Below are 8707 nucleotides of genomic sequence, written 5' to 3'. Positions count from 1 at the left end.
AGTAGAGGGGGTCCAGTGTAGTCAACCTGCCACCAGGTGCCTAGTTGTACTCATGAAAGAATGGTGTTATATCTGGGACTTGGCATTAGTCTCTGTTGCTGAAAGCTTTGATATTCAGTAGCAGTAGTAGCTAGATAAGCACTGGTGAGGAGTATATGCTGTTGAGCCCATGAAGAACCTCCACCCTGCCACCATGGCTCCTATATTCACAAGACCATTGTGCAAGCACTGGAGTGGCCAGTGGCAGAGGCTGACTGATAGCAAATGGTTGAATCACTCTTCTGTGGTGGCATTAACATGTGACACAATAATCTTCACCCTTCACGCACCGCCCCATAAGTGCATCACATGGTCTTTCCCAGAAACCCTTGATTGTAATATTCCGATCTTTTCTTCTCAGCACTCTGACCATCCAGCTAAGCTATTCCCTACTGCCCAGTAGTCCAAGTTTATTAATCTGCTTAATACTGCCCACTGGAGGATTTCTCCTTACCATTGTCTATCAAAGGCATCCTGAGTTGAGCTATATTTTAGAATCAGTCATTTTGAGACTTGCACATACATACTTTGCTGACCTATACATGGTACAAGTTGGGCCTTTTTCTTCCACCATTCTTCCCCATCATGCTGATGGGCCCATCACCTTATACTTAGTACATCTGTCTAATAGAATCCTGCTCCTGATCTTAGGTTCAACCTTCAGATTCTCTGTCAGGGCCCAGTAACATGCCAAGAACTGTTTTTCAAACGGTGTATGTGTTCTCTACTGAGTAGTAGACCGATGTGATGTTCTGTGAGATATTCAGATAATTCAAATCCCTTTGTACTATATTGTTACTTAGGTTGGGAGAGTTGACATAGCCCTCAGGTCAGACTGTAATACTTTACTGGTCTCTCTGATTTTCACACTTATACTTAAGTTGATAATTAATCACTCTTAGCCTTCCTTTTATTCAGTGCAATCACAGTATTCAACAACAGCCATCCAATTCCAATACACTTGCAGTTATCGTTTCTGAATCTTTAGAATGCCTGAGATAGTACATCCATCCACCTTCAACTGACAGACCATCCCAGCTCAACTTTTGTGAACGTTTAACAATTTCATGGTTACAGCATGCCAGGAGCTAACAGTATTTTCCTTGCCACTAGTAATTGGGTCCTCATTATGTGCAATGTGGAAGGCAGTAGAGTTCCCAAATCTCATATATTTCATTTAAATTTACTTTTTATAAAAATTTTGAAAGAAAAGATTCAAGAAAAATTAAAAGAACTCTTTTTCTTGAAACTTCTGGGAACAAGTCACCAACAGAATGTCTGATCACCCCCAGATACTTTGTGTATCATTTTACAAAGAAACACATCCTCCTATTTAACCTCAATACAACCATCAAAATCAGGAAATTAGCACTGAAATATTACTACCATCTAATCCTCAAACTCGATAAAAATTTTATGAATTGTCCCATTAATGAGGCCCTTATACAAAAGTTTTCAATACAGAATGACATATTGCATTTTACTGTCAGATCTCTTTAGTTTTTTCTAATCTGGAATAGTTCTTCAGTCTTTCCTTGACTTTCATGATATTGATATTTTTCAAGGTTACAGGCAATTTATTTTGTAGGTTGTTTCTCAGTTTGGGTTTAACTGATGCTTCTTCCTGGTTAGATTTGGCTTATATAGTGTCATTTGGCAGGAATGTCAAAGAAATAATGCTGTTATTCATATGGCATACCAAGTTGCACATATATTTGATTTGTCTCATTGCTAGTTGACTAATTTGATATCTTAAAAGGGTCTTCACTGTAAAGTTACTCTTTTATTCTTTGGTGTTAAGTATTTCGTTAGGAGATATTTTTGATCTAAATAAATATACCTTTTAATTTATTTATCCCTATTTATTTATCCCTATATCTTTGAATCAAACTTTTAATTTTGTTTTTATTGCGGTACGCGGGCCTCTCACTGTTGTGGCCTCTCCCATTGCGGAGCACAGGCTCCGGATGCGCAGGCTCAGCGGCCATGGCTCACGCGCCCAGCCACTCCGCGGCATGTGGGATCTCCCCAGACCAGGGCACGAACCCGTGTCCCCTGCATTGGCAGGCGGACTCTCAACCACTGTGCCACCAGGGAAGCCCAAACTTTTAATTAATTAATTATACCACTATATACTCATGAATTCATATTTTATTCTCTGGTTTTAATTTGTTATCATCACTACTCGTGTTGATGCTCAAATTGTTCCGGATTTGACCAGCGGAACCCCTTCAAGATGTTCTCTTGAGATATCTCATCATCTTGATCACTTCCTTATTTTGTCTCAGAAAGATGTTCCATGCTCATCTTGTACTTCCTCTCCTTCAGCCCTGGAGTTAGTCATTTCTCTAAGTTGTTCTGTTTTTTTTAAGTGGAGAATGAAATTTAGAAGCAAAAATGTGGCTGTTAAATATACACATTGCTATTGGGATATCACTGCTATCAGGCCCTCTCACTGCACAGAGCTAGAGAATGTGTGTATGTAAATATATGAAATATATATTTAGATATAAATATTCAATTATAAATATGTATAATATTATAAACATATGTATAGTATTACATACATACTCATATACTCAGTGTATTTACTTTTTTGATCATCTCTCTGTATATAACCAATTTCCTGCCTCCTTTCAACATTCCCCATGCAGACACCCTACCTAACTCACTTTGGCTGATTCCCTACTCCAAGCTGCTGTTGCTTCACCTCTTATACAAACATCCTCCTCACTGGGCTTCTAAAGCCATTACTGGGCTTGAACTGCTGCTGTAGCCCTGGAGGGATTTCCTTCTTACCATCCCCCAACTTCAGTAGTCACGGGGCTGACCTCCCGCTGCTCCAGGCAAAATCGCTCCCCATTTCAAAGACTCTGTGCAGGCCAACCTCCCCTCTGATGCCTTCCTCACTCCACTGAGTCTCTGACTGTCCCCCTTGTGCCACCCTCTGCTTGAGTGTCTTGTTGAATTCCTACCTTGCTCATATTCTAATTCACAGTGCCTTGGGACTCCTGGTCCTTTCCCCATGTATTTATCTTTCTCATCTTGCTTCACTATCAGCTACTGCCTAGTTGAGAGTCCACATTCAAAGATCACTTAAGCATCAGCTCTCTTTGCTTGGGTTTCTGGAGAAGCTGATTCTGAAGGAAAAGTTGCATGCAGGAATTTTATTGTTATTTCTGGGAATAACACCTGTGAGGGACTGAGAGTGGCATTCAAGCTCAGGGGAGGTTCTGCAGCTTTGATTCCTTTAGCGTTATCTCAAACCAAGGTACACATGAGGTCTTTGACCTGTCACCTCAACCAGTCATTGGATGCTCGCTGCACCCCGGGAGGTGGCAACTGTGGGATGGTTGACGCTTCCCGAAGGGAGAATCTGAGCAACAAACCACAGCATCCACTTGATTTGGTTTCTGAAGCTGGATAATAATAGAATCAATGGAGTTAGCGTTCTAAAAATAAAGATTCTTAGACTACATCCCCAAAGAGTGTATTTCAGTAACACTTGGACGGGGCCTAAGGAATCTGTTTCTTTTAAAAGTCCCAGATGATTCAATATTTGTCCTGTTTAGCTACAGTCAGCCTTAGTTAAATATTATTTTCTGTGACTGAGATTTTTGCTCTCAGAGTAGGCAGAAGGCACTTGAACTTCACAACTTTCAATTCTCATAACTGTTCTCCTTGGTTGTACTTCATGCCCTCTCTCCTGATGGTTGATCAAGGTGCAATGCGTTTTTTGTTTCGTTTTGTTTTCTGTGGTTGTGAAACGGAATTACTTCCAAAGAGACCATACTTGCCATCCACATCACACAAGAGAAGCTCAGTGTTACATGTTTCAGTATTTTTGTGTAGGCTTTAAGATAGTACATAAAATATTCTATAGTTGTTAAAAAAGGAGCTATGGATTGTGTATCATATAATTCTTACTTTCAAACATGTTGAAAATCATGTGATTGGTGCTTTCAGTTTTCATGTTTTCAGATCAGGACAAGGCAGTTTTGGTGATAGCCTTTTTCTACACTGGAAAGATTATTATGAACGTCAGCCAGATAAGAGTCACCTTACAAAGAAAAGCCACAATCCTACAGCATGAATACCAAGCCATATCCAAGTCTCTTAAATGGAGAAGCAGCAGGAAGGATCAGTTTCCTTGTAGCTTTTCAGAAGTTCTTTGCAGGGAAAGCTAGGTGTACGTGACAGCTCTGTATGTAGATACCTTATTCTCAGAAAATTTGCCGAGCAGTATGAACAAGGCAAGAGGAGGAGAGGGCTCCTGGAGGATCCACTTCTGCTGCCACATGGATGTCTGAAGCTGTGGCAAGTCTAGAGAAAGTGGAGATCTTAGGGCAAAAGTTCTAAATAGTGTGAGCAAGTACAGAGATTTTCATGCTATTTTTCTACACAATGCAACTTCATGTTCTCTCAGTGGTGGTGGTAGTCCATTGCCCATAATCCTCTAGTACCAACAGAGTACTAGAGTTTTTGACACTTTATAAAACATATTTTGAGTTTTATGACACTTTATAAAACATATCTTGAAAACATTATGAAAGGTTTTTCCCCCTACGAGGATAGTCCTATCTCCTTCCTATCTCCCCAGCTTTGCAGCACAGTACGGGTTTGACAGGGTGAAATTCGAGAGTCATAGGATCATTATGAGAGAAAGCTCATGTACTGTATAGTTAATTATACATCAGTGTTTTGTTAAGGCGTTCAAAGAAAGATTTTCAAACTAAATCAGAAGCTCTCCCTTTATGTTATGAAACTATTATCTAGACATATCTGGAGAGTATACAGACCTTAAAAATAATGACCTATGTTTCCATTATAAAGAGATGTCTGTTCCACCCATCTGCTCTTCAGTGCATTGTGAATTTTCTTTATGTGTTATTTTTTCAGTATAGAATTGTGGAATCTAAAGTAGAAAATACATCATTTATTTATTACACTGAAAAGATAAATGGCAATTGGCATTTTGTACAAATTAAAGTTTCTTATTTCTATTCATTCAGATAGCAAATGTTTATTTGGTACTTACTATACCTGAGACACTATGTGAGATGCTGGGGAAGGTGAAGATGTTTAGATTCAAGGTTAATTGCTGAGTGGCTTTTGGATCTCCTTTGACTATCTTTAAACATCAAACCTATATTTTCTAAATTATTTTTCTAAAATGAAATAAGGTAACTATATAAAGTATAAAATATGACACATATAATTGGGTTTTTATTGTTTTTCAAAATTGTATTTGTTTTTCCTCCGTAGTTACGAAGACAGAAAGCTGACTGAAATCAATTGAATGGAAAAACACTTATCTTCTCCCATTTTCCTTTAGAATGTAGGAAGAATTTTACATAAAGATTGAAAAAATTAAACCAGAGGAGTTGAAATATTTGAGGTTTCACAATTGGTCTGAAAAGTCAGGATTTTATAGTGATATCTGTGACAGATGAAACTGAGTGAGAATTAGAAACAAGATTCAATTCAGATTCAGTCAGAGAAACATGATTCTGGAGAATACTATTGACTAAGTGGAGAACATCATATGTACAGAAATATGTTCCCCAAAAAAGAAATATTCTTTAAAAGGTCAGTTTTGAACATCAAATCTATTGATTTTCTGTCTCTGTGTAACAAATTACCACAAACTTGGTAGCTTAAAACAACACAGATATATTAGCTCACAGTTTCTGTGGGTCAGAAGTTTGGGCAGTGTTAGCTGGGTCTTCTGCTCAAGTGCTCCTCAGACTGTAGTCCAGGTGTTGGGCAGGGCTGGGGTCTCGTCTAGGGCTGAAGAGCCTCTTGGAAGTTCGTGTAGTTGTTGGCAGAGGTCATTACCTTGCAGGTATAGAACTCATGGAGGTTGTATCTTCAAGGCCAGAAGCGGTTGGCACTTCACTTTCTTTTATGGGCTCAACTGATTTGGTCAGGTCTACCCAGGATAATCTCCATTTTGATTAACTCACAGTCAATTTATTAGTAACCCAATCAATGAGGTGATATCCTATCATCTTGACAAGTCCTGCACAAACGCAAGGGAAGGGTATTATACAGGATATGTATACCAGAGGATGGAGGATCTTAGAATTCTGCCTATCACAATATCTGAAGCATATTTTTAAAGAGGAAAACTACTACTTAAGTTACTGGTAAATAAAGGATTAATTGTTTGGAATTTGAAACTTTCCTGCTTTTACTCATTTAATGTCTTGACTATTATCACAGGAGGCAACCAGCTCAAAATGTGATCAATCCATGTTCAGTTTCAGCTGATCTGCCTAATCTGGGTGTATTTGTTATCTGTCTATGAACCATAGACAGTATTCAAAGAATTTTCTCTAAGGGCTCGTTTCCCTTCAGAGTAATAAGGAGCCTAGTAGGAAACACAGCATATAATTAGCAGATGCTGACTGTGATATACTCATTCTTTGAGTGATTCAGTGCACATCCTATGTTTCCAGATCCATACCCTGTGACAGATGATCCATGAACCACAAAGTAAACCTGTCAAGAAATCAGGATAGTGACTTCTCTTCATGCATAGAGTATTGCCATAGTTGTCATAGAAATCAATCGGAGATTCTTTTTTTATTTTTTCGTATTTCCACAATCCTTCCTTTGACAATTAACAGGTCTTCAGAGAGTTTTATCCTCTTTAAGTATGCAGCAAAAGATATACCAGCTCAAGGAAAATAAAAATCTTGACTACTTTCTTTCGTCTTCTGTATATTGTTGACAAGTGGCATAGCTTAAATTCCTTTTTCTACCCCCTTCTTCACATGACTAATTTCTACACATGGCTGACACCTCATAATATGATGGAACCAAACTTTACTTCTAACTGACTCTCAATTATAATACTGCCAGGCTGCTGTTAAGTGGACATTTTGCATTGTTATAAGATTACTGGACTGAGCAGTATTTCTGTAGCTCAGCATCAGCATAATCTAATCTATTTCCTGGCTGCAATGTTACCATACAAAAATGGAGATCAGGCAGAATTCCAGGAGCCAGAGTCACACCACCTGGTGGCTGGCTGTTTTGCCAGAGCACCAAGGAATGACGGAATTAAGAAGTGCTATAGTCAACTCACATAATGAAGATGAAAACGATAATTAGCCTTGTGGTAATTTGAATTACTCAGGTAAATCTTTGTTGTGCTGTAAGATGTTCTAGCAATCGATTGTGAACAGTTGAATCTGTTGGGATTTTTGTCGTTTTCAGAAACGGGGAGAGTAATGGCAATTTTATCAAAATGAAAATAAATTGACATAATTTTGCATGTAGAAACTGTAGTCTGTCTAGAGCCCGAGCATTAGGCATGGCCCCAGTAAAATTCAGTAGAAATGAGTAAACTACAGCTCTTAAGCAACCTGAGCACATCTTGTCCTAACTTGACTGCAGCAAAATTATGTTATAGTCATGTATACATAAAGTTGAACGACATTATGAAAGTGGCCATCTTAAGCTTTTGATAATTTGTGATCTTTTTTTCTTAAATATTGTTATAAAATTAAAACTAACAGCTTAACTTTCAATTAATGCAATTTATAGAACACTCATATTTATTTTATCTGAGCAGTAACTGCTAAAGGATCTGATGAGGGACGCATTTGCTTTGTCACACTGTCAATCTGAGTTCTAATATGTCACACAGTGATTAATAACCAATTCAAAATCTGTCAACGAGTTCTCACTATCTGTAGGATTTCGGTGAGGCTACAGCTCAAAAAAGGGTTTTAGTAAGTCAGAAAATGGAACTGAGTCTTTATTGGAGAATTGTTCAGATAGAGATCTAAAATGACTGAGTAAATTATGACCTTTTAATTACTGAGGGTGGTTCAATGGTACATGATTTTAAGAGGCTGTTATCATTGGAAGCGTGCATATAAAATATTCTTTGCAGTGCCAAAATGTCATACATTTAACAATATAGAAGACAAAAAATCTAGACAAATACAAATACCTGAAGAAGAAAAATTATCCCAAGTAATTAATTCTGGGTATTTCCACAAATTGTGAGTCTATATAATTTCATGATTGGGGCAGGGCTCTGAGAGCCCAGGTGATTTTTTTTTTCATCTCCCAGCTTCAACACCTTCCTGAGGATATATTTTCTTACATATAATAATAATAAATAATAATAAATAAAAACATCCAGGGTGTCTTCAGTTTTATGAGACCTCAATTGTACACAAATTGGGAAAATTTAGAGAAAAATCAAATCAAATCAAGAATTAGATATGAAAGTGTACATTTACTTAGGATGAGAAAAATTTTAACAAATTGCTAATTTTAAAAAGCTGACCAATACCAGTAAAATTACAAAACCCAGAAGAAAATCATTATATTTTAATTAATTAAATGCCTAATACAACTCTATAGTATTTCTTTACTACTTATTTTTGGCTTTAAACTTCAATTGTCATTTCATATGAGTATAATTTAATACTATTTTCTATAGAGTGTAGGGAGATAATTTTTGATTATCTTTTGAAAACTTTTTTATGTTATTGATAATTTGAAAATTTTCTTTCAGCTTCACAACTTATTGTAATGTCAGGTAAATACTGTACTATCACTGTCAAATATGGGGGAAAAGTTTTATCAAATTTTTTTTTTTAATGAGATGTAAGAATTGGAGGAACTTCGCACAGGCTACCTTTTC

Source organism: Grampus griseus, assembly GCF_964374135.1.
Source record: "Grampus griseus genome assembly, chromosome: 3".
NCBI classification, from domain to species: domain Eukaryota; kingdom Metazoa; phylum Chordata; class Mammalia; order Artiodactyla; family Delphinidae; genus Grampus; species Grampus griseus.
The sequence above is the reverse complement of the archived record's forward strand: the minus strand, read 5'-3'. Positions refer to the sequence as shown.